Source organism: Microcebus murinus, chromosome 6 (assembly GCF_040939455.1).
Source record: "Microcebus murinus isolate Inina chromosome 6, M.murinus_Inina_mat1.0, whole genome shotgun sequence".
Taxonomy (NCBI): domain Eukaryota; kingdom Metazoa; phylum Chordata; class Mammalia; order Primates; family Cheirogaleidae; genus Microcebus; species Microcebus murinus.
The window spans coordinates 9818147-9838621 of record NC_134109.1 but is presented as its reverse complement, the minus strand read 5'-3'; positions in this window follow the sequence as shown (position 1 = coordinate 9838621).

Here is a 20475-nt window from a genome sequence, read left to right as displayed (position 1 = left end):
GCGGGAGGAGGGCGCCGCACGAGGCAGGATGGGGCGGGGCGAGGGGCGGGGCGCAAGGCAGGATGGGGCGGGATAGGGGCGGGGCGCAAGGCCGAGTGGGCGGGGCGGCAAGCAGGGTCCCAGGCCCGCCATGCAGCCAGGCCTGACTTGCTGCCTGAAACCCTGGCAGCTTGTAGGAATGCACTCCCAGCCTCAGCAGGCCCCCAGCCAGCCTTGCCTTCCGTCCCGCATGCCCCACTGCTGGAGAGGTGCCCTACCGGTGGCCTTGGTCCTCTCTTCTGTTGGGAGGCGCTGCGGCCCTGGGACCCTGCTGTCCAAGTCAGCCACTGTGTCATGCTCAAGCCACACCCCTGACCAGGCCTCTGGGCCTCTGCTCTGGACTCACGGTCGACGCCGAGCAACCCAGAGCCTGGGCCTCCTCTACATCTCCTGGGATCCGGAGACCGGTGTGAGCCAGAACCGGGCCTGGGCTTTCCCAGGTTCACTGGATCACCCTCAGCCTGTGCTTTTGAGTGTCAGAATCAATTTCTTTGCAAAGTGCAACTCTTGACGCTCCCCCTTCCTCTCCCACACACAAGGCTCTGATGATGCTGTGGTCATCTAATAGCTATTATGAAACATGGTGGTGAAGAAACATGGGTTTTTCCCTTCAGGCTTTGAATTTATTAGTGAAAGCATGGTTCAAAATGAGTACTTAAACCCCTCCACCCCAAGATCAATGGATTTGAAAGTCCCAGGGTTATAGGATCAAAACCATCTCTCTCTAAATTACAGCAAACAAGGAAAACAATTTCATTTTATTTTGCAGTAATGCATGCCCATTAAGACAATTAGGAAAGGAAAGCACAATGAGAAACATGTAAAACCAGTTCCACCCTTTGTTGCTCAAACATCACCACTGGTAGCAGTTTGGTGCCTAACTTTCTTGTTCCTTCCCATCTCTATGACTAGGCGCTAAGAAAATACTTTGTGATCTTTTGAAATGTCACAAAAGGGGAAATGAAAGATCAGATGAGGACACCTGGTTCACTGTGCAGGTGAGTATCTCGGCCTTGCTGCCTATCCAGACAGCCTAATTCTCAAGGAGGTACTTAAGTAGCCTAAGGTAATTGAGATGTAATTGGATCTACCAGGAACACAAAATAAAAGATAAAAGCGAAGCAAAGTTGGGGGTGGAGTGAGGGGCCACAAGCCCAGCAAATTTCTTTTCCCGTGCAGCCCTTAGTGGTGTTATTATATAATATTCAAGCTTGTAGCTTTCAGGCTGATTTCCCTATGGATTGCTCCTGATTCCAGACATAGATAACCACACAGCAAGATGAAAAAAGCTCTGGACTGGACTTGGTAATAAGCTCTGTTGGGGAAGTCTCAGTCCAGTCGAGAGCTTTGAGGTCAGAAATGATAACAAGTTCAATTTAAACAGTGCTGTTGGGATAGCCTTTTGTGGCCAGAGAAGGGGCTACTCAGGAGCCAGTAGGTTCCCTAACCCTAATCCAGCAACATCGATGGCCTTGGGACACAGAATGCCATTGAATTTACCAATTTCTTTTTAATTAAAAACTTTATTTTCTTTTCTTTTCTTTTTTTTTTTTTTTTATAGATGAGGTCTCACTATGTTGCCCAGGCTGGCCTCAACACTCTTGGTCTCAGGTGATCCTCGGCCTCATGAGTAGCCGGGACCATAGGCTTGCGGCTACCCTTGGCTTGAATTTGCCAACTTCATTCACACTGGCTCTGGTTTGCTAAGAGGTCACGAAGAAACAGACAAAGGAGCAGCAATCAGATTCATTTGGCTAGGTAAGCTGACTGTTCCAGGAATATGATTCCTTTCTCCCCCTATTTGAGAGAACAATTTATTTCAATTTTGCATGAGGGCTTCTTATTATTGAGCAAGAGTGTACATCATTCTTGTGTGGGATTTAGAAAATTGAGAAAGGGTTCCAAAAAATGAAAATGAAATAAGGATGACTGAGGAGTTCATTGGGCAACTCATGAAGGCCTTGAGGCTTTTTTAGGGACACTCCACAGGAGAGGAAACAATAGCTAGTGTGTGGTCTCAGAGAGGAGGGGGAGCTATCTGCCCCTTCTTAGAGCTGTAACACCAGTCAGCCTAGCTTTAGAATTTTAGGTTCCTTCCTGAGTCTCTTTTAATCCGCAAGTTCCCTGAAGATAAGCAAATGGATGTTGCACTCGAAAGTTGCGGGAAACAAATCATTTTGACAGAATCCTCCACTGATGTTTCCACATCTTGATTTAGATTTAGTTTTGACTTTACCACTGTCCCCTGTGAACTTGGCAAATCCTTTAAAACAACTGAGCCTCAGTGCCACACTTTTGTCATGAATGGGCCAAACTAGATGCTCTCTAAGCCTGTTTCTAATGCAACAGTCCCTGATCCTCTGGCAAAGTTGCCTAGTTGGGGAGGGAATGGTGAACAGAAGAGACGGACATAGTCATGACATTAGTTTAGGAAAGCCTACGGCTTTGAGCACAGTGGAATTCACTCTTCAGGAATGAGGAAGCCATCCTTCTTGTGTGGGTAACACAGAAGGGGTTGAGGGTAAGTCATGGCCATCAGGATGACCTAGAGCCTTGTTACTCTAAGTGTGGCCCCTGGACCAGCTACGATAGCATCACCTGGAACTCATGAGAACTGCAGAATCTTGAGCCCTCTCCAGACCTACTGAGTCAGAATCTGCATTGGAACGAGACCCCAGGTGATTTGTGGGTGTGCTCAGCCTCGGTCTACAGAGGGAGGGTCAGGAGAGAGGGAGGAGAGAGAGGGAAAGAGAGAGAGGGAGAGAGGGAGAGGCTGTCTGCCTCATCCCACCGGTGCCCTCTGGATTTCTGTGACTGTAACACAGGACTTAGATATGTGTTTCTGTATCATTTAGTTCTAGGCTATCTTATTTACGTCAAAATCACTTCCAATATATAGGGGTTTCCTCTTAAAAGAAAATCCTGATAGCCAAGGTCATCCCAAACCAATCATTGTCAGTGGCTCCAGCAAGCTGTAAAGAGCCTGCTTAGAGGCTACTCAGGTGTCCAGGCCTCTGGGGCCTATACAGACTGACCCTGAACCACTAAGACTCACCTGGGAAGCTTTAGTAAAACACCTGTGCCTGGATCCCACCCCAGAGCAATTAGCTCAGAATCTCTGAGCTTGAGGCTTGGGAATTACCTTTTTATTAAAAAAAAAAAAAAAAAAAAAGACTCCTCAGGTGATTCTAACATGCAACCAGGGTTGAGTACTAGTTCTCTAAGACCTGAGTTACTGTTTCTGAGGTGTGAGTAGATACATAAAACTAAATAACCATGAAAATGTCAAAGGCATTCTTTCTACTATCAATTCTCATGGTAAACTTCACCCCAGCCCCATATTTTATTTCTTTCCCTTTGCCCTGCTATAAATGTGCTGCTTCCAATCTTTTGTGGTCAGGGAACCATAACACTAGGTTTATTAGAATTGCACAGGTGTGAGATCTTGCCAATGTGTAAAACACAAGAGACCTGATATGTAGATTTTAAGGCATCCATGCTAGAGTATCTTTATTTATTTTTTGCTGTTTTTGGTCCTAGGTCTGGATCCTATTTTAGATAATTAAGGCTGCTGATCAGGGGAAAAAGATGTCATAGCCTTTACTCATAAGGCATGAAATGGTGTCTCTAAATGAATGGATAATCTGGGACAAGGATATTCCAGCTAGATTTCAGGGACTGATCCTAGCTTTGCCTGTTGTATGGCTACCATCTCTCTCTTTAAACTTAAGAGTTTTCTTTAGGTTTTAAGTGTTTTCCAACTTTAACATATATATGGAGATCTAGTTAAAATGCAGATTCTAATTTGGTAGAGTTGGTGGCCCTCAAGATTCTGCATGTTTAACATGCACTGGGGTAGGCTGTGGTCTGTGAACCGCCACTGAGCAGCAAGGTCCTATACTAACCCCTGCTTGACCCCCAATACCCACACAGAATGCAAATGCAAAACACAACCCATTGCCCTTATTCAAAATGCACCGAATAGTTCACCGTGACAAGGTGGGGAGTGAGGCACATACAGAGTTGCAGTGGGCACTTTGAGCTACAATGGTAGCTCCCCATTATCCAGAGGCAAGTTAAAGTTTACCCACGTTTGTGTTAGAAACATGTCTCAGCCCTGCGATTACCCCACACTCTGGGTGTTATAGTGCTACTGGTTTGCATATCAGCTTGGTTCTTCTTGTCCCACCCTCAGTTCTTTAATTTGATTGCATCAAATTAAGCCCTGATAGTATATTCAAAATTTTGTCTACATGTAAATATATGACTTTGTTTTTTTTTTTTTTTTTCTGGGAAGAGGGTCCAAGGCTTTAAAAGTTAAGAACTACTGGTCACGTGGTTTATTTTCCTAATAACTAAAATTTTTCCTCTCATTTATGACAACTTAAAAGTATCATTGGATGGGGGAGAATTTTCCCTTCAAAGGATGACATTTGTCCTTGAGCTCATAAAGGTAGAAGACTAAATATAATTAAACTTCTTACTGACTCTATCAGGTAAAATGACTGCACCGTGTTACGGTTTGGAAATGTTCACAAGGAGTTTGAACACACCCCCTGATCAGGCTTGTCACCCCTTAAAGTTTAAAGACTGTGCTCCCCCAACTCCAGTGTTGTTTAGTTCTGTTTACTTTGCAAGGCATTTATTTATTTTCTCTTCTCTTCCTGCTAGCCATTACTTTCAGATGGTCTCTACGCATCTTCCTCCTAATCTGCTATCTAATTTTCCGTGACCTGATTTGGGTGAGAGGCTAAGGATGGCAAAAACAGGGTAAGAGCCATTTTTCCTCAAGCTTAGTGGCCTCACTAAGATCTTTTTCATTTCCCAGTTTGTGTTTGTGCCAAAAACCTGACCAGTGGATTAATCTGGGCATTGCTATATTGTGTTAAAACTGAGCAGACCAGTTGTGACTATAACCTTTGGAGATTAGAATATATTTCTGGAGAATCAAGCCAAGAGTTGCTGTTTTTTCGTCGTTTTAATTTCCAAGCCTCTCCTGCCAGCTTTATCTCTTCCCAGGCCTCTGAGCACCGCCAGAGAAGGTCAGAGCCTCTTTCTGATTTTATACATTCATCATGTCTAATCCCAGCCCAGCCCACTCAGCAGTCTCGCTGATTTATTTTATTACTCACTTTGAAGTTTCCAGACTTATGCTTTTTCTAACTCACTTTTGGAATGTAAGCTGCATAAGGGCAGAGCCTTTGTCTTGTTTCATTGAATCCTGCTCAGCTGGGAGAGAGCCTGGCACATGGGAGACGCTTAAGAAACACTTGAATGAATGAACTGCTGTCCAGAAAAAGCCTTATACTGGGAAATGGCAGATGCTCACTGGGCTTCCCAGAGCAAGGAGTGGGAGTCACCTCACTCTACCCTAAATTCTCCTTTAACAATATTGGCGCATTGGATTTCCTGAGATTAAGCACTTCTCTTCATCAAAGAGAGTAAAAGCCCACAGAGTGGGAGAAGATACTTGCAACCCATAGAACTGACAAAGTGTTCATACCCACAATAATATAAAGAATTCTAGCAAACGAGTGGAGGAATGAGCAAAAGACTTTAACAGACACGTCAAAAAAGAGGATATCCAAATGGTTAATAAGCACAAGAAAAGGTGCGGTACCTTATTATTCATCACAGAAATATAAATTAAGCCATAATAAAATTCCTCCCACAAGAATGGTGAAAATGGGAAATAACACCCCAATCCTCTTTCCTACTGTTATTTGCTTAAGCATTTCTTCTCTACCCTGACATCATAAAGATATTTAGTTAATTTGAGTCAGAAATATTAAAGTGTTTTTCTTATGTTTAGGTTTTCAACATGTCTAGCATCCATTTCTGTGGATTATGTAAAGTAAAAATCCAATTTTTTCCACACAAATTTCCCTCATCCCATTGATTAAATAGCACGTTCTTTACCAATTGCCCAATGATACCACTTCTGTCTTATGCCAAGTTATGGTTATGTGTGGACATGTTTCTGGGCTATTTAGAATGTTCCATTTTTCTGTTTTGTCCATTCCTACATCAATACCACAGTGTTTTATTTACTACAGATTCATGGTAACTTTTGACATAAAGAGTCCCTTTCCCTTGCATCTTATGTACACCTTCCTGTTACCTTCTAAAAAAATAAAACTAAATTCTTTATCTTAACAGCCAAAGCCTGTTGTGATCTGGGCCCCACCTCTTCTAGTTTCCCTCCTCTGTTCCCCACCCCCACTCTCTTTGCCCCAACCATAGTGATATCCACTTGGAGTGATCGAGCTGTATTGTGTGAGTCATGTGTCTACACATGCTCTGTCCTCTACCCAGATTGTCTTTCCCCTTCACCTCCCTTATTGGTTCTTTAAAACTCACTCAAATTTACTTCCTGCAGGAAACTTCCATCCAGGCTGGGTTTGGTATCCCTCCTAACCCAGGCCCCCTGAACTTACCTTGATCACTTGATATAATCCCACCATACTGTGACTTTTGATTTGCTTGCCATTTTCTCATGGCACTCTGGGTTCCTTAAAGCCAGGGCTGTGCCTTGCTCATCTCTACATTCCTGGGATGTCACCAAAATTTAAAACTTCTCTCTTCAAAAGAAAATTAAAAAGTAAGCCACAGGCTGGGTGAAAATATATGCCTGACAAAGCACTTGCATTTAAAATACATAAAGAACTCTTATAGTTCAATAGTCAGAATATAAACAATCCAGTTTTTAAAAACAGGCAAAAGATTCAAGCAGATGTTTCACAAACAAGATATACAAATAGCCATAATCACCTGAAGAAACTCAACTTCATTACTAATCAGGAATATGCAAATGAAAATCATAATGAGATACAAGTATATACCACCTGTAGGCATTTGTCCAAAAGAAATGAAAATAGATGTTCACACAAAGATTTGTTTGCAAATGTTCATAGCGATACTGTTCATAATAGCCAACAATTGAAAACAACTTTAATGTCCACTAACTGTAAGCAAATGATGTCCTATCCATTCTATGGAATACTGCTCAGTAATAAAAATGAAAAAATTATTATTACATACAACAATATAGATATATCTCAAAAGTATTCTGCTAAGTGAATAAAGCCAATCAAATATATATACTGTGTAATTCCATTTACATGAAATTTTAGAAAGACAAAACTATAGTGAGAATAGATAGATCAGGTGTTGCCTTGAGCCAGGGATGAAAGGAGAATATTGGCTGTGAAGGAGTAAGAGGAAATTTTTGGAGTGATGGAAATATTCTATATTTTTATTCTGGTAATAATTGCATGACTGTGTACAACTGCCCAAACTCATCAAACTCTACATTGAAAATGGGTGAATTTTACTACATAAAATCTATACCTCTTTTGAAAAACTTCTGTTCATGTCTTTTACATACTTTTTAATAGGATTGTTTGTTTTTTTCTTGCTGATTTGTATGAGTTCTTTGTAGATTCTGGATGTTAGCCCTTTATCTTATGTATAGTTTGTGAATATTTCCTCCCATTCTGTAGGTTGTCTATTTACACTGCTGATTATTTCCTTTGGTGTTCTGAAGCTTTTTAATTTAATCAAGTCCCATTTATTTATTTATTTTTGTTGTTGCTGTATTTGCCTTTGGAGTCTTAGCCATAATTCTTTCCCTAGACCAATGTCTTAAAGAGTTTTTCCTGCATTTTCTTCTAAATTTTTTATGTTTTCACACCTTACATTTAATTTGTTTATCCATCTTGAATTAATTTTTGTATATGGTGAGAGATAGGGGTCTTGTTTCATTCTTCTGCATGTGGCTATCCAGTTTTTCCAGCACATTTATTGAATAGGGCTTTCCTTCCCCAGTATATGTTGGTGTCTGCTTTGTCTAATATCAGTTGGTTGTGGGTAAGTGATTTTATATCTGGAGTCTCTATTCTGTTCCATTGGGCTATGTCTCGACTTTTATACCAATACTTTGCTGTTTTGATTGCTATAGCCTTGTAGTATATTACAAGTCTGGTAATGTGATGCTTCAGTTTTATTCTTTTTGCTTAAGACTACTTTGGCTATTCAGGCTCTTTTTTGTTTCCAAATGAAGTGTAGAGTTAATTTTTCTTAGATCTTTGAAATATGACATTGGCATTTTTATGGGATTGCGTTGAATCTGTAAATCACTTTGGGCAGTATGGACATTTTAACAATGTTGATTCTATTCATCTGTGAACATGTGATGTTTTTCCATTTGTTTGTGTCATCTGTGATTTCTTTCATCAGTGTTTCATAGTTCTCCTTGTAGAGATCTTTCACCTCCTTGGTTAAGTATATTCCTAAGTTTCTTTGTAGCTATCATGAATCTTTGATTCGACTCTCAGCTTGATTGTTCTTAGTATATAGAAGATAGACAAATGGCCACAAACATACGAAGAAATACTCAACATCATTAATCATCAGGGAAATTCAAATTAAAACCACAATGAGATATCATCTTATCTCTATCAGAATGGCCATTAATAAAAAGTTAAAAAAAAATAGATGCTGGCATGTAAGCAGAGAGAAAGAAATATACACTGTTGGTGGGACTGAAAATTAGTACAATCTCTATGGAAAACAGCATGGAGTTTCCTCAAAGAAATAAATGTAGACATACTACTGGACCCAGCAATCCCACTACTGGATATCTATGCAAAGGAAAAGAAGTCATTTTTTCAAAAAGACACCTGCACTCAAGTGCTTGTTGCAGCTCAATTCACAATTGCAAAGATGTGGAATTAACCTAAGTGCTCATCAATTCATGAGTGGATTAACAAAATGTTATACACACACACACAAACCCACACACCCACGGAGTACTACTCAGCCATAAAAAGGAATGAAATAATGTCTTTTGCAGTAACTTGGATGGAATTGGAGACTATTATTGTAAGTAAAATATCTCAGGAATAGAAAAACAAACACCACATGCACTGTCTAATAACTGGGAACTAATTGATGGGCACACATGGGCACAAAAAGACATAAAGATCATTAGAAATCAGGAAGGGGGAGGGGTGAAGAGGGAAGGGGTGGAAACCTACCTATCAGGTACACTGAACACTATTCGGGTGATGGACACACAAAAAGTCCTGACTTGGGCATTATAAAAGGTATCCAGGTAATAAAAACTTTTGTACTCCCTTAATATTTTAAAATAAAGAAACTAGAGATACAAACAGAGACAAACTTAAATAAGAAAAGAAGGAAATAAAAAAAGATATAAATAAGATCCTAAAAAAGCCCTAGAGCACAGAGTAGTGACACTGATAATTTGGATATGCCAAAGAAAAGCCATAAAGTACTTCCTTCATGTGAAAAGGTAAAAGTTCTTGACCTCATAAGGAAATAAAAAAATTGTATGCTAAGATCTACAGTAAGAATGAACTTTTTGTGAAATTGTAAAAAAAGGAAAAAGAAATTTATGCTAGTTTTGCTGTTACACTTCACACCACAAAAATTATTTCCAGAGTATGTGATAAGTGCTGAGTTAAGATGGAAAAGGGCGTTACATTTGTGATTGGAAGACATGAGCAGAAATGTATTCTGACTGACAGCAACCAGGTTAGTACTTTCGGAGGTTTCAGGCACCACTGGGGGTCTTGGAACAAATCCCTGGGGATAAGAGGACTACTCTGCGTGCTCAACAGAACTGTGTACACCAGAAGACTTGTGCTAGAATATTCATCTTGGCACTGTTCAAAACACCCTCAATCTGGAAACTATCCAGAGCCCATCAGTGATTGGATGGTATGTATTTTCTTGTGGTATATTCACTCATTGGAAAATGATCCAGCGATGAGAATGAACAAACTACAGCTATGCTCAATAAAATAGACAGCTCTCACAAACATAAGGCTGATGGAAAGACATCAGCCGTGGATGAACCTCACAGATATTCTGTGGGAAAAAGCAAAAGACACCAAGGAATATATAGTATATGACTCCATTTACGATTCCGATTACAGAAAGTACAAAAACAGGCAAATACTCAAAATACTTGTGCTCTGCTGTGTGACTAGTATACATCATTTAAAAGGTTTTTAATATTAAAATTAAATGTCAATTAAGTGTTACATAATAAAGAAAGAGAAGTTATACAATGCATACAATTAAGCAAAGGGTCAGTATAAGCTTAGATGCTTTGAAAGTTTGGAGGTAGGAGTGGTCGGTGTGGCCCCGAGTGGTCTCACGGTTTTCCTGGGTAAAGTTGAACTTGAACAGCCTCAAAAGATAGGCAGGCTTTGGATGAAAGGGAATAAGTCTTTTGGCTCCAGATAAAAAATAACCTTTGAAAAGTGGGTGGATGATCATAACCAATTCTTCCCACGTAGGGAGATCTTTCTGCGGAGCCCTGTGCAATTTTTGAAGAAAAAGATTAAAAAGGAATTTCGGTGTGATGTAATAGCCGTGGGGAGATGCAGACCTTCCTCTGTGATCCTATTAAAGTTACTTGCTTCTCTGAGCCTCAGCGTCTTCATCTGTAAAATGAAAAATAATGCCCCTTCAGAGGGTTATGAGAGTTAAATGTGATGGTCGGCATCAAAATGTTAGTTTAAAAAAGAAAGAGAGATGGCTTTATTAGTCCCTAAATAAACACGTATTATAATTTGGGTTTAACTATAGGCAAGCTTTTCCTGGACCTCCTCCCCTCCATGCATCTATGGGTGATAACAATAAATATATAAAGAGCAGGCTCCAGGCTTCCTGTCCCCAGGTTGGAACACTGTTCATCAGCACAAAGGCTGAGGGCATCGGTGCTGGGGTGATGCACAGAGGGGACGGCAGTGGGTCTATGCTTGTTATGCAGTTTATTGCTTAATTCCCTTTGGCTGCGCCGTGGCCTGCCTGGAGATGAAGCAGCACTTTTATTTGAGGACGAGAAGCTGACTCTCAGTGGGTTTGCCAGTGCCCCATGCCAAATGTGCTTGGTTTGTCAGACTCTGCAAGGTTGCTCCCTCCTGCTGAAATCCTGGAGGTGCAGTGTCATGAGTTGCAGGAATCCCAGGAAACGAGATGGAGAGGGAACTCTAAACTTTATTGTCAAACTTGCTGCTCTTGGGATTTTACCATCTCTTTCTAGCTCTCCTTATAGTAGCTTAACATTAGGCTAAATTAGGCAAAATTACTTAGGCTAACTCATTTCTCTGCATCTAGACCGTCTTTATCACCCCTGCTACCAGAGTGAGAGATCTTCTATGTCATGAATCTGTACAGGTCACTGCCCTCAGGATGAAGTGCCAGCACCAGAGCAAGCACTAAAGACTCTCTGAGGTCTGGCCTGGCAGAGTGCGGGAAGCAGAGGACCGTGGAGATGGTTGCTGTGTGCTGAGAGGGGGGGATGGTGGTCCATACAAAGGCAGTGGCAGCTGAGATGTAAGAAATGAGCTGTTGAAAAAGCTATTAAGGAAGTAGGGTCAATAGGAAGTAAAGACAATTTAACAGGAAGTAAAGTAGAATCAACAGGAAGTAAGGTAGAATCACCCGGAAATAAATAAGAATCAACAGGAAAGAAAATCACGCGTGTGTGTGTGTGTGTGTGTGTGTGTGTGTGTGTGTGTGTGTGTGATGGAAGTGGGGGGAATAAGAAAGGGGAAGGAAGAGTAGAGACTGTCCCCCTAGCTTGTTTCCTGGAAATGGTGTAGCTAGAGATGTTATTTACTGCAATGGGGAATATGGGAAGAGGAGCAGGTGTCTTAGCCTGGGCCCCTATCAATGGAAACTAAGAGAAAGACTCACGGTGGGGTTGCTTATTTAAGCATGTAATGCTAGGAGTCAGAACTGAGGGCCTGGGGAGGTGAAATAATGGGAAGGCGAGACCCAATGCAAGGAGGCGTTATTAAGTTGGCCACCACCGTGAGTGACCAGCTGCTCAACCCCATAGACCTTGTGTATCGCTTTATGACTTGCATCTCAGGACTGTCCCCCCAGTGAAGAATGTGGGGAGTTGGGCATCAGCTCCTATCCCCATTGGCCAAGAGCTGCCCATAGAGTGTTAACTCCCCACACCTCTGGTAGTGCAGGTCTGAGGGCCCAGGCGCGTGACACCCATGAGAGGAACTCTGGGATAGGGCATACGAGACAACAGCTGGAGCCCGAGACAAGGCACTGCCACGCAGCACCTGCACAAAGCCAGCTGAGGCTTGGTGGCACCGGCCCTTGCAGAAGTGGCCTGAAAGAGGCGAGGCAATGGGCAGGAGCATCGGGTTCCACGCTAGAGAGCTGTGGAGGAGGCGCCCAACACCCAGCTCCAAGGCAAACATGTTAAAAGACATGATCCCTGCAGAGCCCGCAGTCTTGTAGGGAGGACACACAAACAGACAAATTACACGGCAGGGCTGTGAGTTGACTTTGTGCCAGGCACTGCTTTACGTGTGTGCTTTCCTATGAACTCTCTCGTTTAATTCTCACAGCAACACCAGCAGGAGGGACTGTGATCCTCACAGAGGAAGAAATGGTGACACGTGATCCAAAGTCACAAGCTAGTTAAGTGGCACGGCGACGATGTGAACATTTAAAACCCTTTGGAATTATTGAAAGAAGACGCTGGATCTGATAGGTGAGCTGGGGCAGATCAGCCACGGCTTGGCTGTTATGAGACCCCGTGGTATTATTATGCACATGTTCAGCCTGGCTTTGCAAAGGCATTTACAAATGTGGCTTCATTAATTCTGCTAATATGAGGCAGGAGTCATCATTATCATCTCCATTTTCCTGAAGAGGAAACAGAGGCACAGAAGGGTGAAGTGTCTGTCCCCGGGTCACCCAGAGGATCAGCAGTGGGCTGTTGCAGGACCCTGGGCAGCTGAGGGCTAGCGCTGCACCCTTGCTCACCCTCCCCTGAGGACGGTCCCGTTGGGGGACAGGGACGACCAGCATGGCCCAGGCCCATTGGCATGCCAGCGTCATCCTCAAGTGAGGACAGACTCGATTTTACCTGCAGTAATTTCCTCTCTCTGTAAATATTTATTTTAGGCTATAGAAAAAAAAAATGGATTCATCGAAGCTGAAAGGAAGTGCTGCTTGTGACAGTGCCCACTACGATCTCCACCCCAATTCTGGACGTGGAAGGAAATGTTTGTTCTCCTTTAGACCATGTCTCCTGGGCCTTGCTCCCAGAGAGGCAGCCGCAAAGCTGTGGGCCACCAAGCTTGTGACAACAGCCACACTCAGGAGAGCAGAAGGTGCTTGAGTCAAAAGGGGGTTTCCTGTTGAATAGAGAACCTGACCCAGGGCAGACGGGCCAGACCTGGGGCAAGAGCACGAGCTAGACCAGCCCGCGGTGTCACCCAGAGAGCCGGGGTGACAATGCTGTGGCGAGGAGGCCACTGGCCAGGCCTCTGAGGACCCGGGTGTGCGTTCTGTCTTTTCCACTCACTGCGTGACCCTTGGGGACTCACTTCCCAGCTCTGAGCCCTGTTCTCTCGCAGGCTCAGTGTGGACGGGGGAGGCAGCTGTGTGGGTTTGAGTCCTGCACCAGCTGAGTGACCTTGCACAAGCACCTAACCTTCTCTGCGTGGCCTCCTCATCCATAGGCAGGAGGTGGTGATGGGGCAGTCCGAGAGGATTAGGTGAGTTTAGGCCCAGTGCTCAGGGCAGGGCCTGGCACACGGGGGGACTGAGTAATCTTGGTTGAAACAGGAGCCGGTCACCCAGCCTTGCTCGAGGCCGTTGTCGGATCAAATAGACAATGTGTAACTGTAAGGGAGGCAGGGCTGCCGTGGGTGGGACTCACGGCCCCCGCTTGGAGCCCTTCCCACTTCCAAACCTGCCCTCCGCAGAGGCTCTGGCATCAGTCTTGGGGGCCACACTCCCTGCAGTCCACTCTCAGCTCTTCCCCTGCCCCCTACACTCGCCACCGCCTACCCTCCTCCTGGGACTCCCCTCTGCCCAGCCGTCCACAGAACCTGTGACCCGACCTCTCAGTCCTCACTCTGGACCACCAAGCTCACCGGCCACCTTCGGCCATAGCGCCCCGTGAGAGCCTGCCTGGGGCCCGCCTCTCGCAGTCTGACATTAGAGTCCTTTGACATTCGTCTTAGTGCTGTAACTCAGTGGGAGCTGCTTGCAATCAGAGACTGAGCCCCCACTGCCTCCTTTTCCCCGAAGGGCTGAGGTCAGTCCCAGACCCAGCACAGAAGGTTAAGGAACAATAACTGCAATAGTTTGTGAGTGCATAGTACTAACACAGTGCCATGCTGGGCTCTGTGTCATCCTCTGAGCAGCCCTGTGAAATAGGGACTATTAATGTCCCCACTTTATAGAGGAGGAAACTGAGTCCTGCAGAGGTAAGTGACATGCCCAAAGTCTCACAGGTGAGCGGGAGGACAGGCCCAAGCAGTCTAGCTGCAGAGCTGTGCTTTCACCCCCCAACATGCCTAGAGGTGAAAAGCACGGAGGATCCCTAGCTCCCTGGGGCTGTCTGTGTCCTGGCCTCGTTCCGCGGGCGGGCAGCACAGCCGGTGGACTCCTCAGTGCGGCGTGCACCACTACGGTGAGGGCTCTGCGTGCCTACTACCTTCTGCTGCGCTAAACAAAACAGCATCGCAGCTTTTTATTTTTTTTAATAGGAGCATAAAGAAGGAGAAGCACCCTGGTAGGATGTTGACTTTGCCTTCCTAATTAAATCTAGGGGAGAATCCTTGCGGAAAAGATGCCAACAAAATGTATCTCTGAAATTAATTACGGTAGCTGAATCAGCATTGGAGGAGCAACATCTTTCTCCTTGTGTCCCTCTGACTTGGGTAATCCTTTCGTTAAGTTATTCATTCTCCCAACAAACACTATGCTTTTAGGCACTGTGCTAAATGCTGGAGATGTGGAGATAATCACAACGCCTAACTTTGGGTACTAGGACCTAGGCTAAGAGTTCTTCATGCACCATCTCATTTTATCCTGACTCTGTGAGGTAGATGCTTTTTTTTTTGAGACAGAGTCTCACTCTGTTGCCCAGGCTAGAGTGAGTGCCGTGGCATCAGCCTAGCTCACAGCAACCTCAATCTCCTGGGCTCAAGAGATCCTCCTGCCTCAGCCTCCCGAGTAGCTGGGACTACAGGCATGCACCACCATGCCTGGCTAATTTTTTCCTATATATTTTTAGTTGGCCAGTTAATTTCTTTCTATTTTTAGTAGAAAGGAGGTCTTGCTCTTGCTCAGGCTGGTTTTGAACTCCTGACCTTGAGTGATCCACCAGCCTCGGCCTCCCAGAATGCCAGTATTACAGGCGTGAGCCACCGTGCCCGGCCCCAGTAGATGCCCTTATTAGCTCCATTTTATAGATGAAGAAGCAGGCTGAGCATGATTAAGTAACTTATTTAATATCACAAATAATAAATGGCAGAGCCTAGATTCAAACCCAGTTGTTGTTCATTAGTCTGGTAGGGAAACTCCTTACCCTTTCTTTGAAATGGAGCGATTGGCATGTTCTCCTTCTTATGCAGCATGTCTGAAACCTTCTTTAGAAATGCTTTTATTTTTATACTGGGAGTGCAGCAGTACTTCTGCTGGGCACATGCAGATCCAGACTGATCTCCTGGCATCCCTCCCAGTCCGATTGCCATTCCTAATCCCCTCCTGTCAAGAAAGTCTGTGGCAACCCCTGTAGGGATACAAAGAGATAAATATTAAGATGTTAGTGCAGCAAAACCTCCCACGTATGGAGATAAAGGTCTTTTTTTAAGATCCAATGGGGACACCAAGGAGAATCAGCTCCACTTACAATGATGGCTGGGCACAAATCTTATGTTAGTCAGTATAGGTAACACTAGCTGCATAACAAATAAGACCCCAAGTTTCAGTAGCTTAACACAATAATGCTGATTGGTGTCTCAGTCTAATGTGGGTGTGATGGTTGATTTTATGTGTTTACTTAAGTGGGCTAAGGGATGCCCAGATAGCTGGTAAAATATTATTTCTGAGTGTCTGTGAGGGTGTTTTTGGAGAGACTGGTATTCGAATCAGTGGACTAAATAAGGAAAATCACCTTCACCAGTGTGGGTGGGCCCTACCCAATCTGTCAGGGCTCAGATAGGACAAAAAGGCAGAAGAGGGGCAGAGTCACTCTCTCTGAGCTGGACATCCCTCTTCTCCTGCCCTCGGACATCAGCATCCTTGGTCTCAGGCCTTCCGACAGGCCAGGACTTACAGCATTGGCCTCCCCAGTTCTGTGCCTCTGGATTTTATTTATTTATTTATTTATTTTATTTTTTATTTTTTGTCAACACAGGTGTGGTTGAAATGCCTCTGGATTTTAATTGCAACTTACACGGTGGGCTCCCCTGGTTCTCAGGCCCTCTGACTGGGACTGAATTATACTGTAGGCTTTCCTGGTTCTCCAGTGTGCAGATCCTGGGACTTCTCAGCCTTTATAATCAACAAACATATATCCTTGATTTTGTTTCTCTGGGGAACCCTGACTATACAGTGGGTATTTTTGCTTAGAGTTGGTCTTTCCCAAGGCCATCCAGGTCCCAACGTCTCTCCTGTATTGTGGTTGTGCAATCCCACTGGGTCTCAGAGTCCTCTGTTGGGTCCTCTGTTTCCAGGTAGGAGATGGAGAAGGACAGGAGTCAACCATGGAAGGCTCCCATGGGCTAGACTGTGAGTGGCTCTCATCACTTCTGACTCATAGTGCAGTGTCCAGAAGGCAGAGAAGAGGAGGCTGGGAACTGGAGTAGCTGTGTGTGCAGAGGAGGAGAGCAGGTGTGGAGGACAGCTGGTCAGCCTCCACCCCAGGCCTCCACTCCACATCCATCCTGATTCCTGCAATTGCTTCTCTGCAGGCATCTGCTCCCATCAGAGTGTGTGCTCCTGGAGGGCCGAGGCCACCCCCAATTTGCATTCCCACAGGGGGCCACAAGGTCTTGAGTATAAAAGAAGCTCAGCACATTTCTGTTGGCAGATCAGCGAGTGCGTAAATGAGGGCTTGAGTTGGATCTTGCTCAGATTTAATGTAATTTTGAACTAGCATTGCGATTTGCAAATGTAATGCTTAGTTGTGTACATGAAGAGTTTTATTCTGGAAAAGAAAAGAACCCTTTGAGAGTGAAGGATCCTCATCCCTTAGAAACCTACCCATCCTGACAATCAAAGTGAGTCTGAGCACCATCACTCATGGGATGGCAGAGAGACGGATTAAACTAGCCTGTGTGTTAGATTAACATGAGTCCCACGACCCTGGATTTAAAATGGGATGGCAGACACCATGGTTCTGTTCAAAAGAGAGGACCTTTTCTTTGGCAGTGACTCTCATTATTGGGTTCATGGCATTAATTGTGATTGGCCAGGAACCCTAGAGCCATTTGTCATTAAGGAAAGACAGGCGAAGGCTGGTAGGGGTGACAGCAGCTGCCAAGTGTTCAAAGAAGCCCTGAAATATCTAGACCAGGGTTCCTCAACCTCAGCCTTGCTCACACTCTGGGCAGATCTTTCTTTGTTATAGGGGCTGTCCTGCGTGTTATAGGATGTTCAGCTCCATCCTGGCCTCTGCCTACTGGTTGCCAGTAGCAGCCCCCACCCCCTGCAGTTGTGACAATCTAAAATCTCTCTAGACATTGCCAAATGCCCACTGAGGAGCAAAATCACTTTGGGCTGAGAACCACTGACCTGGAGAGTTCCCGAGGAAGAGAGCGGAAGCGAGGTCCACGTTTCCCAGTTCTCTCTTGCAATCCCTCTGAGAAGCAGCGTGGGGCACCAGGTGCTATCGTTTCTGGCAGGTGTTTGCTTGCACCTCTGCTATGTTTAAGGAAAACGTGGCAGTGAACTCCATCCGAGCTGTGGCCATCCCTCCCGCCCCCATTGTGAGCAAAAGCTCAGGTGGGAGGGATGGGGCGGGTGGTTCAGGCTGCCTCAAAGGGGGCTGTTTCAGCAAGATTGTTTGATGCAACATATCAGGCCAGGCGGCATCCTCAACAGAGTCTGTTCTGACGGAATCTCAGAAGTCTCTCCCAGAGCGCCTTGGTCAGCAGAGAGAACTTGCTCATAGAACTCACCAGAGCCATGAGGTGGAAAAGCCATCATCCTCCCTCCCTGGTCACCACGGCTGACAGAGGGTAACTACCTGGCCTCTCGGCACCCACCACCCTGACTCTGAGCAAGAGAAGAGAGCGTCACTCAGTGAAACTCTCTTACTTTAAAAAGTAAAGCTCGTCAAGGGGTTTCGGCAACAGGACTGTATATCTGGTGTCTCTTTTCTGTTTTCAGTTCCACAACAACCTTGGAAAGTAGATAGAATGAAAAGCATCAGCCCCATTTCACAGATGAGAAAACTGAGACAAAGGGTACATGACTGTCCCAAGAAGGACTCAAACCTCCAAGCATTCATATCATGGACCAACTGAGTCCAAACAACCCTGGCATTGTTTCCGCTCTTACAAGCTGCTGTTTGAAATGCAAAGTTAGGTGGGAATTTGGGGCTGTTAGGTCCCCTGTCGTGGTGAGCTGGGGGGTGGGGTGGGGAGGGTTTCTCAGAGCACGTGTATCTCTCTTCCTCCCTTGGGAAGGAGACCCTGGGGTGGGGAGGACCCCGGGGCCCTCATTCTCATGCGCGTGGTGAGGACGACACATGCAGCTGTCCTGCCTGGGACCTGTGAGCCTGTTTTGCTGGCCTGCTAGTCAACACAGCTGGTTCTGTTCTCCGTAAAATGGGGACGAATCCCTCACGGGGGAATAGGTCTTGCTTTCGTTTCTGAGAAATGTAATTAAAATCTGGAAAGAGTTCACTAATTCTGGGGATAAGATAAGCCCTCAGTACATGCTCACACCCACGTCTGGTTGCCTTGGATGCATCTGAGCGTGCCGTTCTGGAAAGGATGCTCTGTTTGTTTTTTTTTTCCCAGAGTAATTAGTATTTATTAGTTTGGCAATTTTTAATGAGACAAGCAATTCGAGCTCAGCAAGCTGGCAACGTCATAAAGTAAATGGAGGGCGTGGAGGTTGGGGATCCAGCTCAAAGGGAAGCTGAAGGGTCACTCACATCTTTCTGAAGGGCCCCGGGGTGCAGGACAGCAGGACAGAGGTACGTGTGGATGATGGGAGGGTGAGGGCTGGAGGGGGCTCCCGTCAGCCTGGGATTGAGCTGTGGGCGTTGCATTCATTTCCACATTTAACCCTCCCACAACCGGACTGAGAGGAGGAGACCTTTCCAGGAAGGCCTGAAAAGCCCATGCTTCTCCATTAAACCAACATATTTATGGGCTTCTTTTTGGTGTGTGAAGTCCTTTCATCTGATTATCACGAATTTTGCACCTTGTACATTATTATCTCCACTTGACAGATGGGGAAATTGAGGCCCAGACGAGTTAAGAGTCTTAAACTTAAATAGAGCAGCTGCTCACTGGCAGAGTTGCATGGAAGCCCAAGCCTGCCCCTTCCAGGGCATCATGCTGTGTGTCTCAACCTTGATCGCAACGAGGTGTGACCACCGGAAGCTGCGTCCGGGCCACAGGATGGACAATGCATTTTGCCAGGTAGACGAGTTGCTGATGCATCCAATGAAGAAACAGCTCCACGACATTTTGCATTTGGTTGTGGGCAGTCTGAGGTTAGGGAGATAGAGACTGATTAGATTGATGGGGAACAGAGGGAATGAGTAGAGGCAAGACGGCAATGAAGCCAGCAGCTGGAAGGAGGAAGCAGTCCTCAGAGAGGGGGCGGCTGTGTGACATGGGGGCAGCGGGACATATTTGGGAAGGAGAAATAGAGGCAGGATGTGGGTCTAGGTGCCTTCCTAACTAGAATAGCCAGAGAGATTTCAGAGGAAATGGGAAACAGCGGGTGACAGTGACTTCTGCAACTCAAACAATGATAAAGCTCATTGGGACGGACTTTTGACATCCCGTCCTCTGAACAGCCAGGGATGGTGGTCATTTGGGCCCCTGTTAACTTTCTGTTCTAGGCTCTGTTGTGTCTCTCTTCTCGGTGCCACAGGGAGAATTTCAGGAGGCATCAACTGCTGGCGTTAGATTAGCAGGGCCCCAGCTTCTGTTTAACCCTCTGATGCACACAGATGGCCTGTATCCCCGACAGAATGAAGCCTGAGTGATGTTTCCTGCAAACACGAAATCCCTTCCTCTCTTGATCACATTTTCTACTTTGGGCTATAAAATAGGAACTTCTAAGTCCTGGTGGAAATGTTGGAAAGAGGCTTTAACCTTTAGTTCATTTCCATCAATTTATGGCTCCTGGAAAGAGGAAGGGGAACTTAATTGGATTGGAGGAATGGGAAGAGGGAGTGAACAAGGGTGTCTTGGATTCTTCTGGGCTCTCTCTGTTGGCATATCCAGTCGAAGAGAATTCGCTTTCTCTCCAGCTCCTCTCCTCCAGGGCTAAGCAAATCTAGGTGGGACCAGAGCAGTCTTGGCAACTCCCTGGATCCTTTCTTGGCCGCCCTGGGATTGCCCAGGTCCAAGTTGGTCCCAGCTCTCCTTTAGCTGCGTGGGTGAG